Source organism: Phyllostomus hastatus, unplaced genomic scaffold, assembly GCF_019186645.2.
Source record: "Phyllostomus hastatus isolate PE091 unplaced genomic scaffold, TTU_PhHast_1.1 phas_contig_210, whole genome shotgun sequence".
NCBI classification, from domain to species: domain Eukaryota; kingdom Metazoa; phylum Chordata; class Mammalia; order Chiroptera; family Phyllostomidae; genus Phyllostomus; species Phyllostomus hastatus.
This window is the reverse complement of record NW_025333737.1, coordinates 14,622,534-14,633,836: the sequence shown is the minus strand read 5'-3', so window position 1 is coordinate 14,633,836 and position 11,303 is coordinate 14,622,534.

Genomic DNA, 11,303 nt, shown 5'->3' with positions numbered 1-11,303 from the left:
ATGATAAATAAAATGAGTCATTTGGAGAAAGGCAAATACTGTATGATTTCACTTATATGTGGAATTTTAAAAAAAACCACAAACACCTTATAAATGACAGAAAAGAAACTGGTAGTTGCCAGCAGTGGAGGGTGAGAGGGTGGAAGAAGTGGGTGAAAGTGGTCAAAAGGCATGAACTTGTAGTTACAAGACAGACAAGTCCTGGGGTGTAGCAAACGTCACGGCACCTGCAGTTAACAAAACAACGCGATGTTTTGTTAGGTTGTCTATAAGCTTGAAGCAGGAGGAGGGACCTCCCTCAAAGTTTAGTCAGACAGTTTAACCAGAAGCGCCACTGATTTTTTCCTTCTGTTTTAAGTGCATTTTGAGTGTAAGAGCTCATATCTGGAGGGTTGTTTGGTCAGTGTCTCTGGTAACGATGCCAGCTCGTGGGAAGGGGTGTGAGGCTGTGGGGGCTTTGGCCTGAGGTGAGTGTGTGTGGAGCAGACACCGGATGGAGGGACTCCAGGTGTGGAGGGAAGGGAGCCTTAAGAAGGGAGCCCGAGGTGAGACAGACAGGGCTGCTCTACCCTGACTGTGGGTGTCAGGGTCCTGGGTAGTCACCGAAGCCAGCAGAGAGCTGGGGTCCCAGCAGCTGGTGCTCAAGCCGGGCTCAGGGACTCATGGACACGCACCCTGAACGGGAGGTGCCGCCACCCTTCTCCAGACCTCCCAGCACCCTCCACCTTCTGACTGCAAACTCACAATACCAGGCTCTCCCTGGGGCAATGAGTGTGAAGACCAGGAGAAGGGAGGAGGGTGCTACGTGGCCTGGAGGGTGACCACACCCCAGCCCATAACAGAGTAAAAGGCCAAAGTATGAACACAGGAGGTCAAGTCAGAAGAACTTGGAGAGACAACTATGCTTCCGAAGACCAGAGACTCAGAGATGCCACTTCCACCCATCCATCATCCCATCCCCCTGTGTGATCCTGCCCTTTGGAGGGAGGGGTCTCACCGATCCCTGGCCAAGGCCCAAGGGGGCCTCCAGTGCCAGGGAGAAGCGACCAAGTAGAGTGGAACAGGGTCTGGCCTAAAAGCCAAGAACCCTGGTTCTCCTCTCGGCTCTGCCACTAACTAGCTCTGTGACCCAGGTCACGCACTTCACCATTCTGGATCTCCGGCTCCTTCACTGCAAAATGGGGACAGTTGAACCAGAAGGTGGGTGGGGCTTTCCAACTCCAGCATTCCCTAGCTGACCCTTCAGCCCCTGACGTCACAACGTGGAGCCGGGTCGTGACTGGCTTACAGCCTCACCCAGCTTTCTTGTTCTCTTGGTCATGGGCACAGAATGGACTCGCCCTGGGCCTGCCCTACTTGTGTTCTTCTGTTACGGGGCAGCTCTTGCCACGGCTCAGAACCGAGGGTGAACAGGGCTCAGATGGGGCTGGGAGCCGCAGGTGCATGGGCTCAGACAAGGGGACCAGGCAAGGGCAGGCTGCTCCCAGGACAGCATGGTGCCCACCTCCTTCTCTGCAGACAAGCTCCACAGTAACACTGTGGTGGTCGTTGCTGCAGTTTTATGAGCACACAGCCCAGACTGTGTGGAACCAGTTCATGGAGGCCACCTGGAATTATGTCACCAACATCACCAAAAAAAGTTGGAGCAGGTGGTGTGGTACCACTTACATCCCAGCCCCTCCTTCCCTTGCTCTTCTCAGGGGCCTTGGGGGCAATGGGGTGTGGGTGGGGATCCACACCTTTGCCCCCTGTCCAGAGCCAGAGGAAAGAGAGAAGTCTCAAAGTATATGTCAAAGCAGACTGCAGGCTCCACGCCCCTTGGTGACACTAAACGTTCTCTGGGCAAGAACCTCTTACTGCTTTCCCCTTTGTAAAAATCTCCTACTTGCTCTTAGGGGGTCTGATGATTCTAAACCCTTAAAGTGAGCTTTGGAGGAGGTTGGGCCTGTGGCTCTGGAGTTCAATGTGGGACTCTGTCTCCCTCCCCCAACCTCCCAAGACAAGTATGGGGACCCTCCATCCAGTTGCACAAGGAAGCAAAGGGCCCCAGCCCCGGCACATGCTGTACTTTGGCACCCGGGCTGCCTATTAAGGAGCGCCAGGTTCCAGGCCCCGGCTGTGAAGCGCATGCTGAATGAGCTGCAGAACATAGGCATGGTGGCCCTGCCCCAGGACAAGCTCCAGGAAATGATGAAGGAAGCCCCCGGGTCTCCAGGCACATGCTCCCACCCTAGAAGTGGATGGGCCAGCTGGTGGGGAGACAGAGTGTCTGGGGCAGGAGGGAGGTTGGTGGGGCAGGGCCAGAGCTTCCTCTGAGGAAGGAGGGAAGCAGATGCTGGCAGGAAGTTACCTGGACCAGCTGGTGGGGCTAGCGCTGGGGGTGGGTCCATGACGTGGGCCTGCCCTGGCCCTGACTCTGCCCTGCTCAGCCCTGACTCTCCTGGGCTTTTCTGTCTCCACCTGGCCTCAGGTTGACCGGCTCAAGTTTGCTAGCCACAGCATGACCTTTGGGGCAACTACAAAGGGTCCGCCAGCTCTGCACAGGCCCTTAGGGCTACTTGAAGCTTCACAGCCTGTAGTCATTCAGAGGAAGAACGCGTGCCCCACAGCCACGCAGCAGCCCTGGGGCGGCAGAGCGGGCACGCAGTCCTCTATCCCTTCACCCTCCACCCCTGCTCCCCATTCAGGACCAGCTCTCCCCAGTGGGGCTGGCGGAGTCTTGACCTTGTACCTCTCCAAGGACACACACCCCATCAGCCATCTGAGGCTCCTGCAGGGGCCCCTTTCCTTCTTCTGTGGACACACCCTCCACCCCCTGAATGATGGAGACAGGGGGCTGAGGAAGCGGGGTGGCAATGCTCTGGGCCCTGAACAAGACCCTGTCCACTGGGAGCAGAGTCTCCCGACTCTGTGTCAACCCAGAGGATGAGCCAGAGGTCAGAGGTCCCTAGTGAGCCAACAAACGGTACATCTTTTTGGAGACTTCGTCTCATCCCAGCGATGGGTCACTTTAACCACATTTTACAGACCCCCATTTCACAACAAGGCTCGGTGACAATTAGGCACAGCCACATGGCTCAGAGGGGCAAAACCAGACCTGGGCCTTCAAGTGACGGCGGCCTGCCAGTGCCTGGTGCTGTGTCCCGCCGCCAGTGCACGGATCTCTGAAGCTCGGTCTCCTCGTCCGTGGACCGGGAACAACAGCAGTGCCAGGATGGATGGAGTAACCCTGTGGACTGGTCTCAACTGGCCTCCATCATCAAAATGCAAGTAGGCACCTTGCCTAGCTGGTCCCCTCCTGCGTCCCCAAGACCAGGACAGTGTTGAGTGTCCCTAGACCAGAGGTAGTGCTTAGTCAGTGTTAACTACTGTTATTACTTTGTCCTGTTTCCCAGTCCCATGTATTTTCAACTCACGTATTTAATAAATAATGCGTTCAGTGTCCTCCGCAGGCCAGGCCCAGTTCTGACAGCTGCGCTTCAAAACAAAGCTGAGCGCCCCCCAGGGGGCACCCTCGAGTCCCTGGTCTTCTCTCTCCACCAGGCTGAAGTGCCAGGGCCTGGGCCCCTCCATCCCTCGGACAGAGGACGACTTTGACGCAAGTGCCAATATCCACATCTCTGCCAATGTGCCCCGCTTACCGTAAAGGTCTGGGCCTGGCCAGCAGGACCAGCTTGGGGAGTTGGGGCTTGGGGCATGGGAACGAGGCTGAGGACTTCCAGGAAGGCCCTAGATCCAGATGCCCCCCGCCCCCGCCCACTTCCGACCATCAGGTCGCACGGCCTTCGGGGATCCAGGCGCTGGAATCTTTTGGGCTTTTGCACCATATCCTGGGTGGAGCAGAGCTGATGGGCACCTTCAAAAGCACCCCTGCTGTCCCTGAGAAGAGGCCAGGAAACAGCGGGGCAAGGGTTGGTTCAGAAGCCGAGGAGAAGAGGCCTTGTCGTGGCCGAGGGCCAGCCTGTGGTGGGACCTGGCCCAAGGAGCCCTGACCCAGGCTGCACTTGCTGACCAGGCCCTCGTGGTCACTGGTATCAGAGCTGACCAGCTCCAGGTGGCTCTGGGCTTTCCTGCCCTGGCACCCACTCGCCAGCCTGCCCTCACGCTCCTCTGCCCAGGTGCTTCCTCAGCCTATGCTCTGGTAGCGCTGTGTGAGGCCTCAGGCCATGTGGGTCCCCTGCACCTGTGTGACATCCATAACTCTAATATGGTTAGGAAGCTCCTAGGGTGAGTGCCCACCCCCCTCCTTTGTTCTCAGCTCCCCTCCCTTTCCTGCTAAAGCCTGCTCTGAGCCCTCTCTCCTCACCTGGCACCCTAGACACTGTGAGCAGAGCTTATATGCTAATGGAAGTTCTTCCTCATGTCAGACTGCAGTCTCTTCTACAGCGACCAAGGGCCTTTTCCTCTCCTGTAGCCCCTCCTGGTCAGAGAGACTGTTTAGCCCTTCCTGCTAACCCATACACATACACACACAGAGAAACACATGCACACATGTATGCAGTCACTCTCAAACACACACACTCACACACACTCTCACACTCACTCGCATATGCCAATAAATCAAACTGTCCCAGATGGAGCCGAGAGGGAGTCCTGCCTCAGCCTTCAGTCTTCTATCTGAGCCCCCTTATTCTTTGCCTGCAAGATGCATGCCTATCCTTTTGGCAGCATTTGGTGCACCTTTGGGTGCACTCTGCCTTCCCCACCTCTTCTTGGAGGTGCCTGGGTCTGGTTCCCAGGCTGATCTAGGTTGCTTTCTCACCAACCTCTGGACATGCTCTCTCTGGTCAGCTTGTGGTCCACTTTGACTCCCTCCCTCCAGTCTTCTTTCCTGCACTGGTATCTAGCCCAGCCTTTCCATTCCTGCCTCTGTGGGGTTGGTTTTGGTCCTCAGGTGGGCTGGGGGGAGCAGAAGGGTAGGAGGCTGCCCTGATGGTGGGAAGCACTGGCTGCTCTGAGCTAGGCTCACTAATGAGCACCCTTATGGGCTTTCATGGTAGCAGCTCATACCTTGGTGGAGTGGGTGTTACTATCTGCATTTCACAAATGATGAGACTAAAGCTAAGAGAGGTAATGTGATTGCATGTCACTCATCCAGCACGTGGCAAGGCCGTGCTCTAAACCCCACATGACTCTAGGATACAGTGTCTCCCGTGAGTCAAAGGACACAGATCTGGTGAGGTGAAACCCAGGTCTATTGGTTTCAAGATCAGAGCTCCATCCACTGACATGACCTTTTCCCCATTGAATTTCAACTGATTTTCATAGGTCCGTTTCCCCAGTTGGTCAAGGTCATCGAGAGTTTTACTCCTCCCTCCCAGAGGGTTAGTATCCTGTGCAAATAGAACGAGCATATTTGTGATCCCACCATGCAGCTTGTCAGTAACCACTGGGCCGGACGGAGCTGCAGGACTGACCCCCACGCCCCCCGGCTTTGCTCCCAGGGAGGGCTGCACCTGGCCTGTCCATTGTCTCCCTAGGCCATTTGCTTCTCCATCTTTTCCTACAACAAGGCTTTTTTTCTAGTCAACTTCCAGGTTGGGGCTTTTCTGAATCCAAGGAACATAAGGAGCCATGTCTCTGACTGCCCATCAATTATTTTATTCAGCAAAACTTTACTTGTGCACACGCCCACCAGCCTGCCCTGCATCCAGCAGGGGGCAACAGGACACAGGATAAATCAATAATCATACCGCAGGAAAGGAGCCCTGACTGACTGGCGAGGCTCAGTTGATTGGGAGGGGTCCCCAGTTCGGTCCCTGGTTGGGGCACGTGCAAGGGGCAACAGATCAATGTTTCCCTCTCACATTGCTGTTTCTCTCCATCTCTTTCTCTCCCCTTCCCCCTCTCTCTAAAAATAACTAAATGAAATCTAAAAACAAAAAGAAAGAAAGTAAGAAAAGGAAAAAGAAAGGGGTTGGTGCAGTAGGAAAGGGCTTTGGAAACATACAAAAAGGGCAAGGGGCTCATGCCCGGTGACGGAGAAGGGATCTCTGTCCCTAGTGCAGGAATGCGAGAAACATCAGACACCCGTTCTCGGTGCATCGACTCACTTTTAACTCTGAGCGTCCATCCCACTTGATTGGTGGGACTTTTGACTCCATCGCTCTCACCATTTCCGTCCCCCCACTGCACCCCTCCCCCCCACACCGGGCACACAAGGCTCCCAGGGGTGGACTTGGCACCAAAGTATACGGAGGCCTTGCCATTATTGCTCGTCACCGCTCCCTGGTCCTCGTGCGTCCTTGTTCAGAGCACTGCCCAGGCTAGGCCCTGAGTTCCAGGTTTAGGGCTTTGAATACTGTTTTCTGGGCAGAGGGCAGAGGGCAGAGGAAAGGTCCCTGAGAAAGGGATGGCATGAGCGCTGAGGAGGTGGGATGATAGCAGCGTGAAATTAGGCTGTGAAGCGGGGGGTGGGGGGGGTGGGGTAGGTGAGTGTTCGCAGGGGAGAGGGGTTAAGGCAAGATTCTTGGCTGCTTTTTTTTTACCTATTATATCTTAAAACTTGATTTTTCTTTCTTTTTTTAATTTTGTTTATTTTTTAGAGAGGGAAGGGAGGGAGAAAGAGAGAGAGAGAAACATCAATGTGCAGTTGCTGGGGGCCATGGCCTGCAACCCAGGCATGTGCCCTGACTGGGAATCGAACCTGGGACACTTTGATTTGCAGCCCGTGCTCAATCCACTGAGCTACACCAGCCACGGCTAAAACTTGATTTTTCTACTTTTGACTCATCTTCCTAAGTGTGATTGCCTGGGTCAGTCTCTGGACTGGTTCTGCTGGGGATGGAAAGTCTAAATGGACTCAATCCAAGTTCCCGAAGACCCCTGCTTCATCCAACCAGCCAGGGTGGACCTGACCTTGTCCGTGGGGCGCGTTGCTGCCACCTTGGAAGTGAGAGCTCCAGGCAACACTCAGTTGCCACCTTTGCAAGTCTCATGTGCTGCCCACATGGGCTGTCAGCTGGGATCAGACCCCTTGTCCTGCCCCGCCCCCCGATAGGACTTCCTAAATAGGCAGATTCTCAGTGGTCGAAACGATTCCCTCACAAGGTCCTTCCTTTTTCTCCAGGACCTGACACCTGATGAAATCCTCTTGTCTGAAGTTGGTTGTGGGTTTCTGCTTTTTTCTTTTAATTGATGAGTTCGCTTCTCCATTTCTCTTGGGTCTGAACTGCATTTCTTCCCCGGCAATTTCTGCCAAAGATCCACTGACCTTTAGTTTCTCCACCTCATTCTTTCCCCAGCAATGTGTATAAGTCTTTGTAAGCAACAAAGCTCTCTTTTCCCTCCATTATGTGACTTAATCCTCAACACAATGAAAGACAGGTATTCATGGGGCCCACTTTGTGGATGAGAAAATTGAGGCTAAGATGGGTTAGGTTGATTGCCTGAGGTTATGCAGCCCATAAGTAGCACTGCTGGGTCTTGAACCTGGGTCCTGTTTGTCTAGGCTCCACACTCTGACTTCTATGTCCCTAGGCCCCAACTCTCTGCTGCTCAGATTGGAAAACAAGTTGAGAAGGATCAGAATATGCCCATTGCTGCCTCCTCCAGGTATCCTGGGGGGGAGGAGCCGAGAGCCTTGGCTTCAGCACACTCTGTACCTCCACTGGGAGTGTGCAGGCCAAGTCTAAGGCTTGATCCCCTGCCACCAAGTCCTAGGACAGAGCTGACATTTTTGCTGCACTGCAGTGTGCATGGAGCACACCCCACGCTCATTATTTCTCTAATTTGCCTTGTGAGACCAGAGGGGGTAAGGGGCTACCTGTGAGTCCAGAGGGGGTGAGGGGCTGCCTGTGAGACCAGAGGGGGTGAGGGGCTGCCTGTGAGACCAGAGGGGGTGAGGGGCTGCCTGTGAGACCAGAGGGGGTGAGGGGCTGCCTGTGAGACCAGAGGGGGTGAGGGGCTGCCTGTGAGACCAGAGGGGGTGAGGGGCTGCCTGTGAGACCAGAGAGGGTAAGAGGCTGCCTCTCCCTACTGATAGCGTGTGCCTCGTGGGAAACAGTGTCTCAAGACTTTATGCCCATCTGAGTCCAGGAGAATAATCATCATCACGGTAGTGGTTATAAAAATAATAATAATAATTCTTATTTCTCTATGCTGTGTGGAGAGCTAACATTCATTGCCTGTCTGCTATGCTCCCAGAGGTGTGTTTATTTAATCATCACCACAGCTCTAGGAGAAACATACTGTTGCTATGGCCCATAGATGTGGAAACTGAGGTTTGGAAAGGTTAAGTTACTTACCCAAGGTCCCCTAGCTACTGAGTGACAGAGTCAGAATTCAAACCCAGGTAGGTCTTATTTCAAAGCTTGTGATGTTAATCACTATGCGGAGCTCTGTGGGAAAGGACTGGCTATCAAAAAGCCTAGGGCCAGAGTTGGGCATACCGAGGGGGTCTCAGAGCTGATGCCACCATACAAACTCACAGCTGTACCCACCCCTTCCAGGGATGCCCTAAAGCTGGATTCGAGCAAACTTGGCCAGAGGTCCTGTAGAAAATAGCCAGTCAGACCAAGGTGTCTGCAAAGGCCCTTATGACCTACTTCAAACCCTTCCTGTACTGGCTGGTCACCAAAACGTGTGCCAGGGTAAGATCCTGGGCTGGCCAGACTTCAGCTGTTCCTTTAAAGGTTTGATAATCTGACCCTGGTCGCAACTCTTGTCCAACCCAAGCCCTACCCTAGCCTGCCCTGGGCCAGCCCCTACCCCAACCCAGGCTTAACCCCTAGTCCCTCTATGACCTGGTTTGAACAAGCATAGCACTGATGCTGCAGGACCCTGTCTGCACCTGCTGCGGCCTCAGCCAAGGCCACAGCTCATGCCCCAGCCCATGACCCAGTTGCTTCCTTGTACACTGTCCAGCTAGACTGCCAAGCTGGCATCCGAGCACAGGGTGGCATCTTGTCTCCTGATCCCCTGCACGAGATCACTGCTGGACACCATAGGGGCATATGGCCCTATCTATACCCATCTCCTTCTCTTCCTTCTGCTTCTTTTTCCCACCCCTCTTCCAGCACAATGCCCTCACCTGTGGCTTGGAAGGTAGGCACCTGAGGTTTAGGGAAAAATCCATTGGCAGTCAGACCATCTCTGATGGCCACAGGGCAACTCAGGGCCCTCTCTCCAGTTCCACCTGCTCTGTAAGGCTCCCATGTCTTCCACAGAAAAAGACGGAGACAGGTGAAATTCCTCAGTGGAACTAGATACTGACCAGGCCAAATTTGGGCAGTGCGTGTAGCTGGCCCTGAACTTTGTTATGTTGCTGGTGGCTCTACTGCTGGCCCGCAGGCCATACTCCCTGGGAAAAAGGCCCCTGGCCCAGAGCATCAGTACACAGGACACAAACCCACCTGAGACACCCGCCATGCCCACTTCCTGGGCAGAGCCATGAAGACGAGCCAGGTTGCTGAAGGACGGTGGGTTCTGCCAGGTCTCTGCCTGGTCCTACTTCTGTTCTCAGTCAGCCTGACCATCCGAACTTTCACACAGCACGACGCCTCCACGGTGAGCACTAAATGGTGGAGCTGGGAGTAGACACCAGTACAACTGGGGAGGCCAGGGGGCAGGAGGAGGATGGCCCAGCCAGAGAGGGTTGGGGGCGGCTGGGGAGGGGAGAGCTTGCATGCATAGTGCCCACCTGCAACTGGGTGCAGCAATCTGGGCTTACAGGGAGTTGTAACTGTGTGTGTGTGAGCTCGTGTATGCAAGTCCATGTGCACAGGTGATAGACTCTGTGCAATTCCATGTGGTTCCATGCATTCCATGTATGCCCTTGGTTACAGGTCAACCTCCTTCCCCTAGAACTTGGGAACCATAGTTTTAGTTGAAGGGACACACCACACCCAGTGGCTGTGTCCCCCCAAAACAGCCTGCACCCAATTCATGCCCAGAATGGATTCTTCACACAGCCGGTTTTCTTCAGGCTCCCAGCGGTGGAGCTGGACTGGGACTGCAGTGCCCGAGGAACGTCTGCGCTGGTTAGAAATGGGACAGTGCTTCAGCCCCCTTGTAAAATGTATTTAAGTGGAACCAGACATTCTTGTACGAATCACTGGTGCCGAGTTCATGGGCACTGTACTCTATATACTGGCCAGCACATCTTTCTGCTGAATCTCTGGCCTGCCCTGTGTTGGGCTGCATAATCCAACCCCCAGAAGTTACTTGTCAGCCATCCGAGATGCAAGAAGCTCACAAAATGCTCCATGGCCCTCCCTGCCCCAGTCCAGGCCCTCCCAAATGGAGACAGTGGGTAGCTGGGCGCCAAGCCAGGCTTGATGAATGATTGACTTCTTGAATATTTAAACAAAGCTCATCTCCAGCCACTCCACTCCAGAGATGGCCTTGTTCGACACACACACACCTGCTGCCTGGTCTGTTGCCCTGGGAATTGAGCATATGGCAAACAACACCTTTCCAGACTCAGTGGAGGAGGGGGTGACAGGGAGGGAATGCTGTGGGCGGACTCCAGGGACAAGCCTGGGAAGAGAGAAGGAAGGCCTCTGCTCTTGCCCCTTCTAGCCCTTTCTTTCCAGCCTGGGTCTGCCTGCCATGTGGACAAACTGAATTTGGACTGAGGTCCCAGGGACTCCCGGGGAGGCTGAGAATCAGTGCCTGTTAGAGATTAGGGCAGCTATGAGGGGAAGTAGCATCACAGCTCCTAACCACAGAGAGGAGCCCCAGGGCTGCAGTTGAGCTGGTGGTCGGGTGGCCAGAACATGAGACTGGCTCTTTCTGGATTAAGAAGTCAGGGGTTCAGGGGACAGAGGGACTGTGCTGAGTTTTTCATGGACCCTACCTCTGCCCAGGTTTCAAGAGCTCTTCCTAAGGTTGGGCTGAACCCATGCACTTTTTGCTCAACTACAGGCTTCACAGCACCCTCGTTTGATGCTCTGTCCCTACATTGCTGTGCTGTAAGGTCCTTATTTGTCCCCATTACTAGCAGTCAGCTCTATAAGGGCAGGACAGCTGTCAGAACTGTGTCCCCATGTAACATCTGTAGTCAGAACAGACCTTGGCACATAGTGGGGACTTGGAAAATATTTGAATGAGTGAGTGGTTAGGTGTCCCACTATCCAGGACCCTCCTCAGAGCTCAGCACCCCATGCAGTGAGCCCACGAATAATAGTCATACCTTTTCTCCATAGCCACCCTACCCCCCCCGCCGCCACACACATACATGTCCCAGCCAGGACAACTCTGCTCCTTCCCCCACAGGAGTCCACATTAGCAGCTCTCCCAACCGCCAGCCACAGTGGCCCAACAAGGCCCCCACAGGCGTTGTGGTCCTGAGTGGCAAAGGC